We start from the raw sequence: 22,956 nt of genomic DNA, 5'->3' as shown, positions 1-22,956 counted from the left end.
GTGGTGGTGGTTGCACAACTCCGTTTTTAATTTTTTTTGAGACAGGGTCTCACTTTGTCGCCCAGGCTAGAGTGCAGTGGCACTCACTGCAACCTCTGCCTCCTAGGCTCAAGTGATCCTCTCACCTCAGCCTCCCAAGTAGCTGGGACTACAGGTGCACGACACCACATCCAGCTAAGTTTTGTAGAGAAGGGGTTTTGCACGTTGCCCAGGCTGATCTCGAACTCCTTGGCTCAAGTGATCCTCTTGTCTTGGCTTCCCAATGTGCTGGGAATACAGGCATGTGCCACTGTGCCCAGCGTGCACAACTCTTTGAATGTACTAAAGCTGCTGAATTACATACTTTAATGAGTGAACTGTAAGGCATATGAATTATATCTCAATAAAGCTGGTAGCAAAACATTTTATGAGACAGTTGGGTTAATCTGAAGATGAACAAGGTAGATGATATAAAGCAATGATAGTGGTCTAAAGTTGCATTTATTAAAAAAAGATTTCTTTTAGAAATACTAAAAAAATTGTAAATGATTTTTTTTTTTAGACCGAGTTTTGCTCTGTCGCCCAGGCTGGAGAGCAGTGGCATGATCTCCGCTCACTGCAACCTCCACCTCCCAGGCGCAAGCAATTATTTTGCTGCAGCCTCCCGAGTAGCTGGGACTACAGGTGCACGCCGCCACGCCTGGCTAATTTTTTGTATTTTTTTTTTTTTTTTTTTTTTTTTTTTGAGACGGAGTTTCGCTCTTGATACCCAGGCTGGAGCGCAATGGCGCGATCTCGGCTCACCGCAATCTCCGCCTCCTGGGTTCAGGCAATTCTCCTGCCTCAGCCTCCTGAGTAGCTGGGATTACAGGCACGCGCCACCGTGCCCAGCTAATTTTTTGTATTAGTAGAGACGGGGTTTCACCATGGTGACCAGGATGGTCTCGATCTCTTGACCTCGTGATCCACCCGCCTCGGCCTCCCAAAGTGCTGGGATTATAGGCATGAACCATTGCACCCTGCCCCACATTCTATAAAAAGCAGGGTTTCTTTTTTCTTTTTTTTTTTTTGTTTAAGACTAGACAAATGCAGTGGTGAAAAGTGGAGCACCAGTAGCAAAGGAGTTTGGTCTGTAACTGAACAATCAAGATAACTTACTACCCTGTATCAGCCTAAAAGCAAGATCTTGAAGAAATATTTGTACACTCATGTTCAAAGCAGCATTATTCATAATAGCCAAAAGGTGGAAGTAACCCAGGTGGTATATACATATAATGGATTATCATTTAGTCTTAAAAGGGAAGGAAAATCTGACACATGCTACATACAACATGGATAAACCACAAGGACATTACGCTATGTGAAATAAGCCAGTCACAAAAAGACAAATACTGTATGATATCACTTCCATGAGGTGTCTAGTCAAATTCATAGAGACAGAACTAGAACGGTGGTGACCAAGGCTGAGGGGAAAATGGGGAATGGGAAACTGTTCAATGGGTGCAGAGTTTGTTTTGCAAGATGAAAAGAATTCTGGAGATTGGCTGCACAAGGTAAATGTACTTAATGCTAACGAATTACACACTCAAAAATGGTTAAGATGATAAATTTTGTCGCGTAGACACAAAACTTTAAAAATCGATTCCATTTTTCTGATCAAATCTTACTTTTAACTCGTATTTTTCCCATTTCAGTTAGACTGCTCTCTTCATTGTACTTCCTGTACGCCTCTTAGCCTTTACATCTTGTTGTTTCTTCTCTGTAATGGTCTTTCATGATCACCCATCCATTTTCAAAACGTTGCTTGTGCTTTCGTTCCAAAGACATCACCTAATACATCCAACTAGGAGTCACATCTTCCATGTCATCCCTACTCTTTCAAATCACAGTCCCCTTTTCTGCACTACACAGAAGGGCCTACTCATGGCTTTAATGCTTTAGCTTAGCCTCTCCGACCATGCCTCCTAAGATCCTGAGGATCAGGGGGCATTATCTCACAGTTCTCCTGCACCTCTCTCCCGTCCCATCAAATACACATGCTACTAGCATGGAGCTCCGCACACAAGCTCCTCTGGTGAAGACCCAACACACTGGGCAGTGCATCCCAACACATCAAATTATCCGCGCGCACAGGAGCCTGATGTAGCAAATGTGGGTCCTTCAGTATCCTTGAAGGCAGCCCTATAATTTGCAGTTTTCTACCCTCCAAAACACTTTGTGGGCCGGACGCGATGGCGCAAGCCTGTAATCCCAGCACTTTCGAAAACCCAAGCCGGCGCATCACTTGAGGTCAGGAGTTTTAGACAAGGCTGGGAAACACGGTGAAATGCTTCTCTACAAAAAACCAAAAAAAAAAAAAAACAAAAATTAGCTGGCGGTGGTGGTGCGCCCCTGTAATTCCAGCCACTAGGGAGGCTAAGGCAGGAGGATCACCTGAACCTGGGAAGGTCGAGGCTGCAGTGAGCCATGATCGCGCCATTGCACTCCAGCCTGGACGACGGCGGTGAAATCCTGTCTCAAAAAAACAAAACCTACCACTTCCCCACATATCATCCCAGGGTGAAGCACGCGACGGAGGAGCGAAGCAGTGTTTATTTGTGGAGGCGGTCAAGTAAGAAATCCTTGAGTCTCGCTAGCCGACTCCAAGGGTCTCCGAAGCCTCCACGGGGCTGGCTCCCCTCCCAAAAAGGCAAAGAATCGTTAAAAAGTTGTGCTTCCGGCACAAGCTTCCGCGCCTGCTCGGAAAAGGGAGCGTGGACGCACAGCTCTGTTATGGGAAGTCGCAGGGCACAATTTCCTTCATTGCAGTGGCCCGTAACCCAGAAGGGAAAGGCCGTTTCCTTCGGGTATCACATCCCTGACCAAAGGAAGTTCCAGTTGGACGACTTTTACTCAGGGTTTCCCGAATCCTCTTTAGCTCTTCCTATCACGTTCCCTGCTTGCTGGTACACTGTTGCTGTGGCCAGTTAGTTCCAACCTTCTTTGCAACTTTCCAAGGGTCCTAACTACACTCGGCCACCCTTTCCTGAAAAAAACAAAAAACAAAAAACAAACCTTTACCCTACGGGTCCCCATCAGGGTCAACCAGCGTCCTCCGTGAGGGGAAAAGCTCCCGGGGACTTTCCGCCTAACACGGCCAGGCCGGCGCCTGCGCGGGGCGTTACCATAGAGAGGCAGCCGCCTCTCTGGTCTCGGTTTACGTACTCTATGGTGCAGCCGGGTCGGTGGCGGTAAGGAGAAAAAGGGGGACTGCACTGCGCAGGCGCCCTCGGCGTCTCTCTCGCTCTCCAGGTCTTTTTTTTTTTTTTCCTTTCTTTTTTTTTTTTTTAATCCCCGCACCGAGCGCTTAACCTCATTGGGGTGGAGGAGAAGGCGGCGGCTCTCTGGTCCGCAGCGGCAACAGTAACGAAAAACAGGGCTGTAAGTACCCGATCAGGGGGCGGAGGGTCAGACCCGAGCCCTCCCGGGGCCCTGGCCCCTCCCGCACATTGGCGGGCCCCGGGTCTGGGTGGGGGCGATGTCCAGCGCTGTCATCGGCTCTTGGGTGCACTTTGGGGGATGGGGTGGCCCTGAGGTGGGAGCCTGGAGAAGAGCGGGCTGCGAAGGTTGTTTATACAGCTAGTAGGTCGCTGAGCCCAGGCTGCTTTGCGGAGGGAGGGGGTCGGCCGTGGGGTCAGTCGGGCTTTGTGTGCCCCTGTTTCCTTTTCCCAGACCCCACCCGGGCCCCCTTTTTATCCTGAGTCTCCCCTTCCGGGTGGGAGAAGCCAGCGAACCCGGGACGCGTTCGAAAGGAGGGGAGGGGGCGAGGGAGAGAAACCCACAACAACTAGTCGTCGGCGAGTGATGGGTGTGGAGAAAGATCCAGAGGGAAGGGGTGCCGGGAGGCGGGCGGCCCGGGTTCCTGGCCCGGGCTCCCAGCCCGGCCAGACAAAAGCTGCGCGAGCGGCGCCGACGGAGCGGCTGGCCTGATGGGATGCGCAAGGTCCCCTTGGTCCCCAGGGCCTTCGAAGAGCTGCTTTCTGAAGCTGGGAAAGCGAACAAGTGCTGAGTTAAGCCTGTGCAGCCTTCTCAACTTGCCTTTGTTGTTCTTTGGTGTTGGCAGAGACGCTCTGACGAAGATGAGTGTGTGATCTTGCACGTTAGCCTGGCTAGGTACAATGGAGCTAATCAAATTTTGCTTTCCATTTTCCGAGCTGCTTGAATGAGCATGGGGCTTTCCAGAGTTTAACTTATTACATAATATTTTTAAAATAGTTGTTTGTTTCTAAAATTAAGAAAAAACTTAGGTGGAGTTTTAAAGCATGCTGTGTTGCAGCTGAGTGAGTTTCTGTGTAGTGGGGTGCGTCCGTTAAATACTGACCATTCGTAGAACCTGTGAGCTCTTTAAACATGATACTTTAATTTGTAGATGTGGCAATGAGAGCTTCAGATTCTCTAGTCCTTTGGGAGGCAGTGATGCAGAAGTCAGAGGCGAGAAACAGTTTCATGCTGCCATGTACCTTCCATCCTATTTGAATTCCACAGTCCGTTTTCAATTCTGCCATTAGAAATTGTTTTTATTACTATTATTATTTATGAGGTTAACTGACCTCTCCATATGAGGGATCCTGAACATGGGCTGTGTTTGCTTATCAATGGAGTGGGAGAATAGCAACATTGATGTAGAGACAACATAGATACAAAATAATACAGCGCCTGAGAGTAGTGAATATTATTTACTTTTTACATTTGTTAAGAAAGATATAAATTTCAGTGATCTGGTGGTTATCTTGTAAAATTGTGTAATTGTACCTTTTTAGCGGTTGTTACTCAAATCTCAGTTTCTATAATTCATTGTTTATTATGGGCTAACTTGTAACACCATTTTAGACTTCTAAAGTTTTAATTTTTATGAAGGAGGTTTCAGCTATAGGTTTTAATTCTCCCAAGTAAGATTAACCAAAGTCAGGACTCCTTTGACGAGACTTTGGTGGTGGTGGAGGTGTCAAATATTGTATCTCTGTGTTGCTACTGAATTGGCAAATACAGAAAAGGCTTTTGCTAAGTTTGCACCATAAATTTGTGTTATAATGGAAAACCCAGATCTCCTAGTATGTCAGACTTTTGAATTAACCCACAGATTCAACCTTATTTATGTATAGAGGTAAGCATTTTTTTTTAAATTGATAGCAAGTAAAGATCTGAAGCCTGGGGTATTATGCTTCCATAACTAATGGGATAGAATCTCTTAAGTGTAGTCCAGATGATGGGAACTTGCTTTTTATAGAGCAAGATTTCAGAGCCTTAAAATAGTTTGACAGGGATGTTGAGAAATGATTGGCCAGAAGAACATTAAGTTTGTCATTCAAGTGTGTTATATTTTGTTTACTGGTTTTATTATTTTTAGTTTTAGTTTTTGAGACAGAGTTTTGCTCTTGTCATCCAGGCTGAAATGCATGGCACCTCACTGCAGCCTCCATCTCCCAGATTCAAGTGATGCTTTTGCCTCAGCCTCCTGAGTAGCTTACAGGTACCCACAGCCACACCCAGCTAATTTTTAGTAGAGACAGGGTTTCACCATGTTGGCCAGGCTGGTGTCTAACTCCTGACTTCCGGTGATCTGCCTGCCGTGGCCTCCCAAAGTGCTAGGATAATAGGCGTGAGCCATCGCGCCCGGCCTATGTTTATTGGTTTTAGATTTGAATTTTTTGCTTCAGTCTTCTTTCTTTTCTTTTCTTTCTTTCTTTCTTTTTTTGAGACAGAGTTTCACTCTGTAGCCAGGTGCCAGGCTGGAGTGCAGTGGCATGATCTTGGCTCACTGCAACCTCCGCCTCCCAGGTTTAAGCAATTCTCCTGCCTCAGCCTCCCAAGTAGCTGGGACTACAGGCGCACGCCACCATGCCCAGCTAAGTTTTGCATTTTTAGTAGAGACAGAGTTTCACCGTGTTGGCCAGGATGGTCTCGATCTCTTGACCTCGTAATCCGCCCACCTTGGCCTCCCAAAGTGCTGGGATTACAGGCGTGAGCCACCGTGCCCAGCATCATTCTATTTTCTTAAGTAGCTTAGTGTCATGATTTATAAGTTGAGAGAGATGGTTTCTTGGGCCTAAGACTTAAATTTATTGAGACCCATCTATTCTATTCTATTCTATGTTTTTTTTTTTTTTAAATTTAGAGATGGAGTTTCTCCACGTTGGCCAGGCTGGTGTCGATCTCCTGACCTTGTGATCTGCCTGCCTTGGCCTCCCAAAGTGCTGGGATTACAGGGGTGAGTCACCACTCTCAGCCACTGTTTTTTTCTTTCTTTTTTTTTTCAATATCATTTAAATGCAGTGTCTGAAACAAAACAGAAGATACGACCTGACCAGAATATACAGCTGTTTTCTTAGGGAACTGAATCAGTGATTTTCAAACTTCATTGTGCATTCTGGCTCTGCCACTTACCAGTGCTGTGATTTTAGACCAGTTAAATAATCTCAGTATTTTAGCATTTTTGTCTGTAAAACAAGGTTGAGAGGAGGGCAGTGTTAAGTGTAGCACCTACCTATAGGTTGTTGTCAAGATTAAATGAGATAATGTAAAGTGTTGAGGGTAGTGACTGGTATGCGTTAAGGGTAATACACGGTGGGAGTTAGTAACTGTGTAGTAGTAGTTGCAGTATCAAGTCACTGGAATCACTTTGGGACCTTGTGAAAATACAAGCAGCCTGGCCTTACTTTATTCTCTTCCACTCAGAGAATTTGTATGGGACGTGGGTAGCCACAGTTTCAACAGTCCCCAGATGATTTTTAGATGACCCGGAGGTGGAGAACTCTGCACTCTACATTCATGATTTAAGTTACTGCATTAGCTTATACAAATTAAAAATTTTAAATTCCCTAAGTAATAGATGAATAGATCTTCCTAAAAGATTCAAACAAAGGCCGGGTGTGGTGGCTTACGCCTGTAATCCCAGCACTTTGGGAGGCTGAGGCGGGTGGATCACTTGAGGTCAGGAGTTAGAAACCAGCCTGTCCAACATGGCGAAACCACATCTCTAAAAAAAAAAAAAAAAAAAAAATTCAAACAATGCAGATACAAGTAAAGGCATGGCTCCCAATTTCAGACTCCTCTGGAGAAAGGAGAAACACCCACTTACTAGTTTGGGAAAACCCACATTTCCTTCTACACACTGTTACCCTTTTTGTGGATTTATAAGTAAATGTCTTCATAGTAGTAATAGGCAAAGTTAAAAGATAAAAATGATTTTCAAAGCACTTTTACAGTCATAAACTTTGTTCCCTTCCAAGTCCTATGATATGGGTAGGGGAGATAGCATCACAGTCCTATCAATTTGCAGATGAGAAATCAAGGCCTGCAAGTGAAATTTGCCCTGATTGATCTAGAATGAGAATTGGGCCTTCTGTCCCTCAACCTAATGTCCTTTTGATGTGAACCACACTGTCTCTTAGCTACATAATCTTGGCTTATATTGAAGTTGTGGCTCATGAAGTCGTCTAGTCTTTTTGCCATGCCAGTAGCTGTGAAATCAGATTTCCTCCTTTCCTTTAGTGCATATATACTTGCTTTTAGAAAAATGTAATTTCTTGGATAGGAGAGTATTTAAGGAAAAAAAAGAAAGAAAAAGTAAATTCAAGGGTTTATATTTTTGTGTATCTGTTAAGATTGATCTGTTGGGGAAAGAAATCTAGAACTGGCCTCATGGCCATCTGATAGCATGGTGCGTTTGGGTGGGCCTGTCTTTGTTCAGGATAGCTGAGGTCAATGTAGCACTTTCCTTCACTGCTGTTCAATTAACTCTCCAGGTAGAATCAGTTAAATTTATTAATAGTCTTACTACAATAATGTAGCAATAATACAGAACGTTGAGAGACCAGTGGAGGAAAACCCACATTAAGCCATCCCAACATGAGCTATTACTTCTCGATATGTCACTCTTTGAGACTGCCATGTGTCCATTCCTTTTTTTCTGAGATGGACTCTCACTCTGTTAACAGGTGGGAGTGCAATGGCTCAGTCTCAGCTCACGACAACAACCTCTGCCTCCCAGGTTCAATCTGCCTCCCAGATTCTCCTGCCTCAGCCTCCCAAGTAGCTAGAACTACTGGTGTGCGCCACCACACTCAGCTAATTTTTGTATTCTTAGTAGAGATGGGGCGTCACCATGTTGGCCAGGATGGTTTTGATCTTTTGACCTTGTGATCCACCCACCTCAGCTTCCCAAAGTGTTGGGATTACAGGCATGAGCCACTGTGCCTGGCATATCTATTTTTTTTGTAAGTAATTTTAGGTTTTGCATGTTTTGCGAATGGTTTTCTTATAATTACACAGTATATGTAATTTTAATTTTTAATAGCTTTGCCATTTTGAGTTAATATGGCAAATTTTGGTAAACCATTTTGAGATTTTTTTTTTTGAGGCAGGGTCTCACTCTGATGCCCAGGCTGGAGTGCAGTGGCACAATCTCAGCTCACTGTAACCTCCGCATCCCGGATTAAAGCGATTCTCCTGCCTCAACCTCCCAAGTAGCTGAGATTACAGGCGTGCGCCACCATGCCTTGCTAATTATTGTATTTTTAGCAGATATGGGTTTTTTACCAGGTTGGCCAGGCTGGTCTCAAACTCCTGACCTCAAGTGATCCACCTGCCTCAGCCTCCCAAATGCTGGGATTACAGGTGTGAGCCACCGTGCCTGGCCTGAGATCTTTGACATGAAGTTTATTTTTTTAAGCCAAAAGATACTTTGTCACCCAGGGTGGAGTGTGGTGGTGTGATCGCAGCTTACTGCAGCCTTGACTTCCCACCTCAGCGTACTGAGTAGCTGGGATTAGCCAGGTGTGTGCCACCACCCTTGCTAATTTTTATGTTTTTTTGTAGAGACAGGGTCCCACTATATTGCCCAGGCTGGTCTCAAACTCCTGGACTCAAGCAGTCCTCTTGCCTCACCATCCCAAAGTGCTGGGATTATAGACGTGAGCCACTGTGCCTGAGTAGTTATCATATAAAGAAGTGGGATTATTAAATTGAAGGATATATATGACCTTTTTTTTTTTTTTTTTAAAAGAGACATGGTCTTGCTCTGTTGCCTAGGCTACCCCAACTCCTGGGTCCAGTGATCCTCCTGCCTCAGCCTCCTGAGTAGCTGGGACTGTAGGCACACACCAGTACATCCAGTCTCATATTTATGACTATTGATAGGTATTGCTGCTAGGTAACCGTAACTTTGTATCATTTAGTAACTTTCCCAGCAATCTAAGGATATGTTAATTTCACAAAAATGTTACCAACTTCTGGGGAATATAATTTAAGTATATTTTTTGCTATTATATGAGGTGTAGCTGGTGCATTATTTTTATTTTTCACTACTTTTTATGTTTATTAAAAAGAAAAAGCAATCATGATGGCCTTCAGTATGAAGAAACTGTATAAAACTCACATTGGGTATTACATACAGGTGGTCTCTGTTACTTCCTTGGTTTCCAATCCTGTCGTGCGTAACCAAAACTATTGCGTTTCCAGATGGGCACTGAGGAAAATGCAGCATTTGCTTTGTGGGGTAGATTGTTGTAGTTGTCCACATCAGAATGTAATCTTACTACATTTTTGTGGCATACCTTCTAGTGTTTCTTTAAACAGTTGTGTGCTAGGCTCCTGTGTGAAACATTTAGTAATCAATCAGAATGTCTGGGGGTGTGGGTGAGCTGTCTGCTTTTTTTAACAGGTTCCCCAAGTGCTTCTGGGGCTACACAAGTTTGAGAGCAGCCTCCAGGGACTACCTTTTAGCTAATTTTCTTCACAGACTGTGTGTCTTTCCTGTGGGTAGAGGCAGCCTCTGTTATGAACAGTAGCTCAGACATGCTAACAGAGGCCCGTTGTATAGAGAGAATGAATTGTGTAGCAGTGCCTTCGTAAATAAGAGTAGCTGGGTTCGTTCTTGGAACAATAAGCCAGTCTTTCCTAAGAGAGTTGAACTACATAAAAAACAGCTCCTTCTCTGATGTTTTTCTGTGGTGCTGGTGGCTGTTTTATTAAGTTCTGGTAAGTCATAGTGTTCTCCCAACCTAAGCTGTATTCTTCTCAGCCTTTGGTTGACTGAAAGAAACATAGATCTATTGCCATACTAGCCATCACCATGCGACTGAACACACACCATTTGTCAGGCAGTTGGCTGGGTGCTAGAGGTGTAGTTCTGCCAATTTTTACAGTAACATTTAAAGGCAGGTGCCATTGTCATTTTATAATGAGAGAAAGCAGAGACTTGGAGAAGTTGAATACTTTGTTTATTGTCCCACAGCTGCAGAGAAGCAGAATTTGACTTTCAAATTCTTCAGCATGCTTTTCATTTCTCTCATTTTTTTTTTCCCCAGCTCAGGTTGTTCTTTCTTCATGAAGGTCAATGGGCTGCCTTGGGAAAAGGTCTGCTCCCACTATCTGGCAGCATCTGGAAACCACTCACTAGTCAGGAGGGATGTAGAGATAGATGCAGACTTCCCATTAGGGTTTCCATGAGGATTATATCAGATGACTGTACAGTCCTTTTTAGATTTGAGTTCCTGATATGAAATCTAACCTTAGACAGTCCAGTTAAATGAAGACCTGATAAAGTTTTTTTCTTTTAAAAAAATTTTTTTATTTTATTTATTTATTTTTTATTTTGAGACGGAGTTTTGTTCTTGTTGCCCAGCCTGGAGTGCCGTGGTACAATCTCGGCTTATTGCAACCTCCGCCTCCGGGGTTCAGTGATTCTCCTGCCTTAGCCTCCTCAGTAGCTGGGATTACAGGCGCCCGCCACACGCCCAGCTAAAAGTTTTTTTCTAAGTGTTTTATTGTATTAAAATATGCATAACATAAAATTGTCCATTTAAACCTTTATTTTTTTTTTTTGAGACGGAGTTTTGCTCTTGTTGCCCAGGCTGGAATGAAATGGTATGATCTAAGCTTGCTGCAACCTCTGCCTCCTGGGTTCAACCTATTCTCATGCCAGAGCCTCCTGAGTAGCTGAGATTACAGGCGTCAGCCACACTTGGCTAATTTTGTATTTTTTTTTTAGTAGAGTCGGGGTTTCACTATGTTGGTCAGACTGGTCTCGAACTCCTGACCTCAGGTGATCCACCTGCATCGGCTTCCCAAAGTGTCGGGATTACAGATGTGAGCCATTGTGCCTGGCCTAAAATTTATTATTATTATTTTGAGATGGAGTCTCACTCTGTCGCCCAGGCTGGAGTGCAGTGGCGCGATCTCAGCTCACTGCAACCTCCACACCCCTCAACCCTGGGTTAAGCGATTCTCCTGCCTCAGCCTCCCCAGTAGCTGGGATTATAGGTGCCTGCCACCGTGCCTGCTAATTTTTGTATTTTTATTAGAGACAGGGGTTCACCATCTTGGCCAGGCTGGTCTTGAACCCCTGACCTTGTGATCCACCTGCCTCGGCCTCCCAAAATGCTGGGATTACCGACATGAGCCACCGTGCCCGGCCTTAAAATTTGATTGTTTTTTTTAGAGACAAGGTCTCATTGTATTGCCCAGGCAGATCTCAAACTCCTGGGCTCAAGCAGTCTTCCCACCTGTGTCTCCCAAAGTGTTGGGATTACAGACGTGAGCCACTGTGCTTGGCCTGAAAATTTGTTAACTAGCTATTTAAGATTCTGGTAACTGAATTTTGAATTGGGAAATATACTCAATTTAGAGGTTTTTTGTATGTCTAGATCTTGCCTTTTCTTTTTTGACAAATGCTTAGTTTCAAAAATTACTTTGAGTTTGAGCAATGAGTATATATTACTTTTTTAACAAAAAATTAAACAGCATTAGAAAATTCTTGTCTAGAAATTCCAAAAGTTAACTAGTGAAGTCTCTGATCTTTCTCTCTGAATCTGTATTACTATATTTCCCTCCATCACACTCTTTAGTGTTGGGTAGTGGCTAATGTTACTTACCCTAAGAGATCAGACCTCCTTGGGGAGTCCATTTTGTAATCTACAGTCCAGATGTCAGTGAAGGGAAAGATTCAGCTTGAAGGTTGGTCTTTGCTTTTTGTTTTCCAGTAAATTTTGATCCTTAAGTAGGTATTTTTTAGTATCTTGTTATGTAAAGACTTTTATTATCTGAGATGTTGGTTATTCATCTGTTGCCTTTTTTAGAAGGTATTTATTATTGACAGTAGAAATAAAGGAAGGAATTATTTTATTCTTTTTAGTTCCAAGCAATATAACAACATCAGAGAGGTGAGCGCAAATACGGTATTTCATATGCTTTTCAGATAATTGTCAATCAACAGAGGGATGTTTTTCTTTCTTTCTTTCCTTCTTTCTTTTTCTTTCTTTCTTTTTTTTTTTTAGAAATGTAATCTTGCTTTGTTGCCCAGGTTGGAGTGCAGTGGTGTGATCATAGCTCACTGCTGCCTAGAACTTGTGGCTTCAAGTGATCCTCCTGCCTTGGCCTCCTAAAGTGCTAGGATTGGATTATAGGAGTGAGCCACAGCGCCTAGCTCTCCAAGAGAGTGATTTAACAAGAGTTTAAACTTCCTCAGTAGGAAGCATGATTTATGCTAGGGAGAGTAGGAAGTAAGGATGCCAACTATTTTTTACCACCTCCATTCTTTATGGAGAAGTTGGGCTGGTATGTATCTGAATCTATAGCTATCACTATACTTTTGGGCACATCTTTTGTCTAAAAAGTTTGAGATGAGAGACATTCTTTTCATTTAATAAATTATCCTCCAGGCATGGGATCCTATTCTGAGGAAGTTGTTCCTCTAAAAGATGCTCTTGATGTGAGCTGTCTGGGCTTACTGCTGATTGAATGTACCTGTTGGGAGTGATTGGCATGCCAGGCAGATTTCCTGTGGTCTGTGACTGCGTTTCAAAAGTAAACATAGTGGGAAAAGCTTGCCATTCTCTCTTTCTTTTCAGAACATGCAGTAGATTTCTGAAGTGGCCAAAGGAGGATTTTTTTTGGACAAAGGGACAGTATTTAGTTTAACTGTAGAGTTACTGATTTTATGGAGTCATGAAAGAAGGACTAAGCACTGGGAGATTAGAAATATCTCATTGTAATCATCTGTCTAGATCTCTTTTGGGGTGGGGTAGGGAGACTGGAAGGGATACAAAAAGGGTGTACACAAAGCATTAATGAGAAATGGGTCTAAAAACAGAAAGTCTTTAATAAAATGGCTGACATTAAAATAAGAGCATTATTCTAGGGTGTATCCTAGGTAATTACTAGAGGTTGAACAAACTGGATACCTTGATCAAAATCTTCATTCAACAAGCTTTGCTGTTATGCTTACAGGCAGAGAGAAAGGCTCTCAAGCCTTGTTCCCAAACTGCTCCATGCCTAAGAGGGAAGGCAGACAAGTGGTGGTTATTATTCTGTGTATTAAGCATGCTGCTATGGGAAAACCGAAGACGGAGGGGATTCTATTCTGGGGCTGGGGGAAGAGATGTGGTCCCTTCCTGTTTTGACCTGAAGGATGTGAGGCTGTGAACCAGGTGCACACTTTCCTGGTGGGGTACTCTGGGGTCTGTTTTGTTGTCTTCCATTTTTGAGAGAGCAGTCTTGGCTGGGGACCTAGCTTGTGACTGTAAGACAATTAGATTGACTTTGGCTATAGTAATGTCATGTTCTCATTTTGTGAAGTGGCCACAGATAAGGGGCAAAAAAGCACTCTTGCTGAGAGAAGGCTGTTGAAACTAACATGTTGTGGAGAGTCCTAGATGTTGATGAAATCAGGACTCTTGTATTTTCAGATTTTTACTTGAATTATAAACTGGTCAGTGATTCAGTTTTGGAATTTGCGGGACAGGGGTTAGGAAACTTGTTGCTATTGCATTTGCTTCTGAATAGTGATGGCATTATTAATATTTTACATTGTAGTTACAAGTTTATTATGTGTATTATTGAACATAGAAGTTTTAAGAAGACATCTAGATCCCCTAGGTGTCTTCTTAAAACTTTTATGTTCAATAATGCACATAATAATAATGCATCTCTTTTTATTATGAGTAAATGTAAATGTATTATAGTTACATGAGAATTCTCTTCATCTTGCTTAAATTATCTAGAAGTGAGAAATAGGAATATTAGTGAAATGCATGAAATTTTTCTATTATAAACTATTTTTTGAACAGGTAATATATACACATGAATTAAAATTTTAAGTTTCTCTCCTATCTTGTCTGTCATCCATCCAGTTTCTTTCCCTGGAGGCACCAATATTATTAATTATGTTCATGAAAAAAAAGCGCACACACACACTCACATATATACATATATATACACACACATACCTCCCTCTTTTTGTACAGATGGTGGCTGATTATAGACTACTCTTGCATTTTGCCTTTTTAAACTTAATATATCTTGGAAATCATTCTATGTCAGTACATTAAAGACTTTCTCCTTTTTTTTAATGAATAGTATGACTGAATAGTATGCTGTTGTATGGCATACCATGACTTCCTGAGTCCTCTAATGATGAACATTTAGTTTTATCTAATCTTTTGCATTTATAAACAGTGCTGCAAAGAATAATCTATAATATATTATTTTGCACATATATGAATAAATTAATTCCCAGAAATTGACGTTTTGGGTTAAAGGTTATGTGTCTTAACATTGATATTAATAGATTTTGCCAGATTGTTCACCTTGGAGATTTTAAAGAAATCCAACCTGCAATACAAGATATGTTTTTGTTTGTTTTTTGAGACAAAGCACTATTGCCCAGGCTATAGTGGCACAATCTCGGCTCACTGTGACCTCTGCCCCCCAGGCTTAGACCACTCTCCTACCTCAGCCTTCCGGGTAGCTAGGACTACAGGTGCAGGTGCATACTACCATGCCTGGCTGATTTTGTATTTATTTTATTTTATTTTTTTGAGATGAAGTCTTGCTTTGTCGCCTGGGCTGGAGTGCAGTAGTGTGATCTTGGCTCACTGCAGCCTCCGCCTCCCAGGTTCAAGCAGTTCTCCCACCTCAGCCTCCTGAATGGCTGGGATTACAGGGGCATGCCACCACACCTGGCTAATTTTTGCATTTTCACTAGTGACAGGGTTTCACCATGTTGGCCAGGCTGGTCTCGAACTCTTGACCTCAGGTGATCCACCCATATTGGTCTCCCAAAGTGCTGGGATAACAGGCATGAGACACTGCACTTGGCCTGATTTTTGTGTTTTTTTTTGTAGAGATGTGGTCTCACTATGTTGCCCAGGCTGTTCTCGAACTCATGAGCTCAAGTGATCTTCCTACCTTGGCCTCCAAAAGTGCTGGGATTACAGGTGTGAGCCACTGTGCCTGGCCTGAGATATGTATTTTAAAAATACATTTAAATAATTTCAGGGCAGGCATGATGGCTCACGCTTGTAATGCCAGTACTTTGGGAGGCTTAGGCAGGCAGAACACGAGGTCAAGAGATCAAGACCATCCTGGCCAACATGGTGAAACCCCATCTCTACTAAAAATACAAAAAATAGTGGGGCATGGTGGTGCGCGTCTGTAGTCCCAACTACTTAGGAGGCTGAGGCAGGAATATCACGTGAACCCAGGAGGCGGAGGTTGCAGTGAACTGAGATTGCGCCTCTGTACTCCAGCCTGGCGACAGAGTGAGACTCTGTCTTAAAACAGCAACAAAAAAAGTGATTTCAGAATGGCATAGAAACATGTCATGTGTCATTTTCTGAATTAAAACAACATGACTATAGTTCAGTGATCAAAGCAAAGTGAGTACTTTTCTTCTCATTTCTGTTTTTTTTTTTTTTTTTTGAGACATAGTTTTGCTCTTGTCGTCCAGGCTGGAGTACAATGGCATGTTCTTGGCTCACTGCAACCTCCGGCTCCTAGGTTCCAGTGATTCTCCTGCCTCAGCCTCTCGAGTAGCTAGGATTACAGGTGTGCACCACCATGCTTAGCTAATTTTTATATTTTTAGTAGAGATAGGGTTTCATCATGTTGGCCAGGCTGGTCTTGAACTCCTGACTTCAGGTGTTCCACCCACCTTGGCCTCCCAAAGTGCTGGGATTATAGGCATGAACCACCGTGTGTGGCTGATTTTGTATTTTTAGTAGGGGTTTTCCATGTTGGCCAGGCTGGTCTCGAACTCCTGACCTCAGGTGATCCACCCACCCTGGCCACCCAAAGTGCTGGGATTATAGGCATGAGCCACTATGCTTGGCCTCTTCTCATTTCTTGTTTGCTTTTCTATTTTGATTTGGCAAGAATTTTGTGACTGGATGAACAGGAATAAGCTTTGTGTCCTTGTAGGTGTTATTAATACTGCCTTCCAGAGATGAGTACTAGATGCAGAAGGTTTACTGAATAATTGCTTCTTTCTCTCTGTGTGTGTGTGTGTGTGTGTGTGTGTGTGTGTGTGTTTCTTTCCAATATGGTGATCTACAAAACTTTCTGTGTTTTTCAATACATGTAGTATAATAATCCCAGGACTTTGGGTGGCTGAGGTGGGTGGAGTTTGAGACCAGGAGTTTGAGACCAGCCTGGCCAACATGGTGAAAACTCCTCTACTAAAAACACAAAATTAGCTGGGCATAGTGGCTCATGCCTGTAATCCCAGCACTTTGGGAGGCCAAGGTGGGTGGAACACCTCAGGTCAGGAGTTTGAGACCAGCCTGCCCACATGGTGTGTTTGTGTGTGTGTGTGTGTGTGTGTGTGTGTGTGTGTGTGTGTGTGTTTCTTTCCAATACGGTGAGCTACAAAACTTTCTGTGTTTTTCAATATGTGTAGTAATGGATGATGGTTGTGATATCAGAATTACAATTTTATTTATTTATTTATTTTGTTTTTTTTTATTACAATTTGATTTAACTTTAAAAACAACTTTCTGATATTTATTGGATAGAGTATGATTTAACTAAAAAGAATTTGAATAGAGGCCGGGAGTAGTAGCTCGTGCCTGTAAATCCCAGCACTTTGGGAAGCTGAGGCGGGTGGATCACTTGAGGTCTGGAGTTCGAGACCAGCCTGGCCAACATGGTGAAACCCTGTCTCTACTAAAAATGCAAAGTTAGGTGGGCATGATAGCGTGCACTTATAATACCAGCTACTCAGGAGGCTGAGGCAGGCGCATTGCTTGAACCTGGGAGGTGAAGGTTGCATGAGCTGAGATTGTGCCATTGCACTCCAGCCTGGGTGACAGAGTGAGACTCCCTCTCAAAAAAAAGAAAAAGGAAAACACAGTAATAACATTTTGATGTGTTCTCGTCCATGCATTTTCTTTGTATGGAGCATATAAATAAATACTTTTTGTTTTATAAACAAAAATGGCATCATTGTTGTTTCCTAGTTTGCTTTTATTTGTTTTTTTTTGAGATCAAGTTTTGCTCTTGGTACCCAGGCTAGAGTACAATGGCGTGATCTTAGTTCACTGCAACCTCCGCCTCCTAGGTTCAAGAGATTCTCCTGCCTCAGTCTCCTTAGTAGCTGGGATTACAGGTGCCTATCACCACACCCTGCTAATTTTTGTATTTTTAGTACAGACGGGGTTTCACCATGTTCGCCAGGCTGGTCTTGAACTCTTGACCTCTGGTGATCCACCTGCCTGGGCCTCCCAAAGTGTTGGGATTACAGATGTGAGCCACTGCGGCTGGCCTAGTTTGCTTTTCTAGTTGTTTTCTAGCTTGCTTTTTTCACTGAAATGATTGCGGATTTTACAGGCTAGTAAGAACAAATCTTTTATCATTATTCTTGGTAACTGCATGGTATGCTGTTGTTTAGATGTATGTAATTTATTCCCAATTCCCTGTTCTTTAATGTTTATGTTATTAAAAAAGGATGACCAAAACAAAGAAAAAAAAAGAATTAAGAAAAGGTATGACCAGCTGCAATGAACAACTTTGTATGTACATTTTAGTATACTTTTTTTTTTGGAATGTAGTCTTACTGTGTCAGGAGCTAATGCCCTCAGCCCGTTTTAGCATTCTTGATAAATTATTTCCTTAGATGCATTCTTAGATTTGAACTGGTTGGATCAAGAGATGTTGCCAAATTGTCTTACATATTATTACTTTTTATTCTCATCAGCAGTGTATTATAGTGTTTATTTGATTACATACAATTACATTCATTCTTTCTTTCTTTTTTTTTTTTTTTTTGAGGTGGTGTGTTGTTTGGTCACCCAGGCTGGAGTGCAGAGGTGTGATCTTGACTCACAGTGACCTCTGCCTCCCGGGTTCAAGCGATTCTCGTGCCTCAGCATCAGGAGTAGCTGGGGTTACAGGAGTGTGCCACCACGCCTTGCTAATTTTTGTATTTCTAGTAGAGACAGGGTTACACCGTATTAGCTAGGCTGGTCTCAAATTCCTAGCCTCAAGTGATCTACCTGTGTTGGGCTCCCAGAGTGCTGGGATTATAGGTGTGAGCCATCACGCTCAGCCTCAGTTACATTCTTAAGTGACCTTTTTTTTTTTTTTTAATGGTATTTGAGGTTTTGGGGTACCTGTGAAGAACATGCAAAATTGTTGCATAGGTACACACGTGGCAGTGTGATTTGCTGCCTTCCTCCCCTTCACCTGTATCTGGCATTTCTCCCCATGCTATCTCTCCCCACCTTCCCACCCCCCGTTAAGTGACCTTTTTTGAAAATGTAGGACTAGAGTGATGGTTAAGTCTTTTGGTATGTTAGGGAAAACCTTGTTAATATCGAATAGGAATAAGTTCATATTGGAAAAATATTGAGGCAATTGCAATTCATTTTGGAAACTGAGCTGCTGTATGTAGTACAGCTCAGTATATACTAACATTGTTAACACACAGATCTCTTTTTGTGCTTTTCTTCTGGAATTTTTTTCGTAAATCCGTAAAAAACACAAAAATTTCATTATAGTAATAGCGGTGTCCTACTATAGCTTATCTGAAAAATATAGCAAATTTTTGTTAGATACAAGCTTAGTAAAGTACAGACAAAGTATATGAGCTTGAAATATGATTGAATAGTGGTGGACAGGGTATGAATTTCATAGTATTTCATAGAATATGAAATTGTATACATGTATACAATTGTATATTTTATGGGAATGCATGTGATGGTTCTTTCTTTTCATTTATTCTTTGTGGATCACTTGCTTAGTATGCAGTGCTGTGCCAGGTACTAGTTGTTCCTCTGTATTCAAGCTTTCCGGCTCTTACTTTGAGAACATTAAATATGGTGCATATATCTTTCCTTTGTAGGTCTTTTCCCTAAGTTATATGTATGTCTAAAGTACTCAGAGATGTGTGTCTGTTGTTGGTGAGAAGAAGGAGCTGCATTTTGGTGAAAATAGCCCTGGATTTTGATTTAGAAAGCAAAGTTCAAATCTTGGTTCTGGCGAGGCACAGTGGCTCACATCTGTAATCCCGGTGTTTTGGGAGGCCCAAGTGGAAGGATCACTTGAGGTCAGGAGTTCAAGACCAGCATGGGCAACATAGCAAGACCCCATCTCTCCAAAACAAAACAAAACAGGAATCAAAATCCTGGTTCTGTTACATACTTGCATTGTGACCCCAGAAGTCACTTTGCTTCTGAATCTTTTCTTGTCTGTAAAATAGGCTTTATAATAACAATCTTGCAGAGGTTTTGTAGGGAATAGAGAAAGTAGCATTTGTATGATCACTTAATACATTGGAAGATACTGTTTCAAATATGAAGGAGTTATGCTTATTTTATTGATGAAATGAAAGCCAAATTTTAAACTGTTGGTGTATTGATTGTTTATAGCTTGACTTCTTTATTCAATAACAGAGAAAGACTTCTCTTGTTTTTAAATCCTCAGCCTTCTTATACCTTCTGTCTTCACATTAAGTACCCAGGAGTTAATAGAGTATTTTTTTCACCTGGGTATAACCTAGCTCCTTTGGGAAATTTGGGATGGCCATGTCAGCTGTTGTACTGTATCAAATGACATATCAGATGTTCTCCTCTCTCTTTCTTTTTTTTTTTTTTTTGAGATGGAGTCTTGCTCTGTTGCCAGGCTGGAGTGCATCTCCTCCCTCAGCCTCCCAAGTAGTTGGGACTACAGGCATGCACCACCATGTCCAGCTAATTTTTGTATTTTTGGTAGAGACAGGGTTTTTTCACCGTGTTGGCCAGGATAGTCTCAATTTCTTTTCTTTTCTTTTCTTTTGTTTTTTTGAGGTGGAGTCTTGCTCTGTCACCCAGCTGGAGTGCAGTGGCATGATCTCGGCTCACTGCAATCTCCACCGCTTGGGTTCAAGGGATTCCCCTGCCTCAGCCTCCCGAGTAGCTTGGACTACAGGCATCCGCCACCATACCTGGCTATTTTATTTTTGTATTTTTAGTAGAGACAGAGACAGGATTTCACCATGTTGGCCAGGATGGTCTCGATCGCCTGACCTCATGATCCACCCACCTCGGCCTCCCAAAAGTTTTGGGATTACAGGCGTGAGCCACTGTGCCCGGCCTATTTTCTTCTCTTCTTATTCACCTGAGTCTGGGGATTTTTCTGTTTCTGGAATTTCTTAGAAAATCTCTCAAGCAGGATGGATGCGGTGGCTTATGCCTGTGATCCCTGCACTTTGGGAGGCCAAAGTTGGCAGATCACCTGAGGTCAGGAGTTCTAGACCAGCCTGGCCAACATGGTGAAACCCTGTCTATACTAAAAATACAAAAATTAGCAGGGCGTGGTGGCAGATGCCTGTAATCCCAGATACTTGGGAGACTGAGGCTGGAGAAGCACTTGAACCTGGGAGGCCGAGGTTGAAGTGAGCCAAGATTGTGCCACTTTACTGCAGAGAGAGACTCTCTTCTCAGAAAAAAAAAAAAAAAAAAAAAATCTCAAGCTAGCATATATGCTCCTTTGTGCTTAGCTTTTTAGTGGATTTCACTGCAGGAAACCAACTCTTCATGTGTTACTAGAAACATTTTTATTTTTGAAGGGAGACTTGCTTTTCATTTGTACATGCACTTGGAATACTTAGTATAGAAAGTGGGGGATAAAATCAAAATTTAAAATTTAAATAATTGACAGTTTTTTTCCTTAAACCTGGTCTAGATGCAGGCAAATTTTTAAATCATTAAGGCACAGACATTTATAGAACACCCCTTCCAATATAGCAGGATGCACATTGTTCTGAACTACATATGGAACAATTCAGGATAGACCATATGTTATGCCATAAAACAAACCTCAATTAATTTAAAGGATAGAAATCATAGTATGTTCTCTGACCATAATGGAATGAAATTAGATATCAATAACAGAAGGAAATTTGGGAAATTCAAAGATATGTGGAAATTCAGCTACACACACTGAAATCACTAGTGATTTAAAAAGAAAGCCACAGGAAAATTGGAAAATACTCTGAGATAAATGAAGACAAAATATTTCCTATCATGATGATGATGGTTGCACAACAGTGTGAATGTACTTTATACCACTGAATTAATTATACATTTTAAAATAGTTAAAATGGCAAATCTTATGTATGTTTTACCACAATTGAAAACAAAAAACCCTGGGCCAGGCACAGTGGCTCATGCCTGTAATCCCAGCATTTTGGGAGGCCAAGGTGGGCGGATCACCTGAGGTCAGGAGTTCAAGACCAGCCTGGCCAACATGGTGAAACTCTATCTCTACTAAAAATAAAAAAAATTAGCCGGGTGTGGTAGTGGATGCCTAGCTACTTGGGAGGCTGAGGCAGGAAAATAGCTTGGACCCAGAAGGTGGAGGTTGCAGTGAGCCCAGATCATGCCACTGCCCACTGCATTCCAGCCTGGGTGGCAGAGTGAGGATCCATCTGAAAAAACAAGAAGAAAAAAATCCCCTGACATTCATTTTTCAACAATAAATGTTTACTGAGGGCCTACTATGCTTTATGCAAAAAACAAAGCTATCTATCATAAGTTAAGAAATAGAGCAAAAGCAGTTTCCAGAGGGAAATTTATAGCTATAAACAATTGTATTAAAAAAAGAAGATATCAAATCCATAACCTAATCTTCCACCTTAAGAAACTAATAAGAGAAGAACATACTAAATCCAAAGTGAGCAGAAAGAATAAAATGCTAAAAACTAGATTGGAAATAAATGAAATAGAGGGAAAAAATGTAGGGAAAAACAATAAAAAAATAGGTTCTTCGTATATATCAACAAAATTGACAAACCTTGAGCTAGATTAATAAATTAATAAAATGAGGAATGAAAGAAAGGATGTCACTGTTGACCTTACATGGAAAATAACAGAGATTATAAGGAAATACGGCCAGGTGTGGCAGTGCCCGCCTGTAATCCCAGCACTTTGGGAGGCCAAGGTGGGCAGATCACAAGGTCAAGAGATTGAGACCATCCTGGCCAATATGGTGAAACCCCATCTCTAGTAAAAATACAAAAATTAGCCGGGCATGGTGGCGTGTGTCTGTAGTCCCAGCTACTCAGGAGGCTGTGACAGGAGAATCGCTTGAAACTGGGAGGCAGAAGTTTGCACTGAGCTGAGATCATGCTGTTGCACTCCAGCCTGGGTGACAGAGTGAGACTCCGACTCAAAAAAAAAAAAAAAATCCCAGTTACCTATTTTGCAGAAATTGACAAGCTGATCTTAAAATTCTTGTAGAAATGCAGGGAACCCAGAATTGCCAAAACAATCTTGAAAAAGAACAAAATTGGAGGACTTTGATAACTTACTACAAAGTTACAGTACTTGAGACAATCTGATACTGGCATAAAGGTAGACATATAGATCCATGGAATAGAATGAGAATCTAGAACTAAACCCTTTCATTTATGGTCAATTGGTTTTCAACAAAGTGTAAGGGCAGTTAAGTGGATAAAGAATAGTCTTTTCAACAAATTATGGTGGTACAAGTTGATACCCACATAACTAAAGAAGGAATTTGGACCCTTATCTCACTTATACATATAAATTTAGAATTCATCATAGACCTAAATGTAAGATCTGAAACAATAAAACTCAGACTGAGCCTAGTGGCTAACACCTGGAATCCCAGCACTTTGGGAGGCCAAGGTGGGAAGATCACTTGAGCCCAGGAGTTTGAGAC

The 22,956-nt window shown here is 42.1% G+C and overlaps 1 protein-coding gene across 7 annotated transcripts in view; it reads left to right on the top strand.

Annotated features, from left to right (window-relative positions):
- The first annotated feature begins 3,276 nt into the window (after positions 1-3,276).
- CLASP1 (cytoplasmic linker associated protein 1) overlaps positions 3,277-22,956 on the top strand; it is a 284,571-nt gene continuing 264,891 nt past the window's right edge. For 6 of the 7 annotated variants that reach the window (XM_064382848.1, XM_064382847.1, XM_064382843.1 and 3 more), the window contains exon 1: positions 3,278-3,399. The gene's annotated coding sequence lies outside the window, so the exon portion shown is untranslated. Of the gene's footprint in view, positions 3,400-22,956 lie in introns of all 7 variants that reach the window. The other variant, XM_064382842.1, reaches the window with a different exon arrangement.

The sequence above is a fragment of the Aotus nancymaae genome, unplaced genomic scaffold, assembly GCF_030222135.1.
Source record: "Aotus nancymaae isolate 86718 unplaced genomic scaffold, 86718_ANA_hifiasm-v0.15.2.pri h1tg000029l, whole genome shotgun sequence".
Classification (NCBI taxonomy): domain Eukaryota; kingdom Metazoa; phylum Chordata; class Mammalia; order Primates; family Aotidae; genus Aotus; species Aotus nancymaae.
This window is presented reverse-complemented; position numbering and strand designations above follow the sequence as displayed.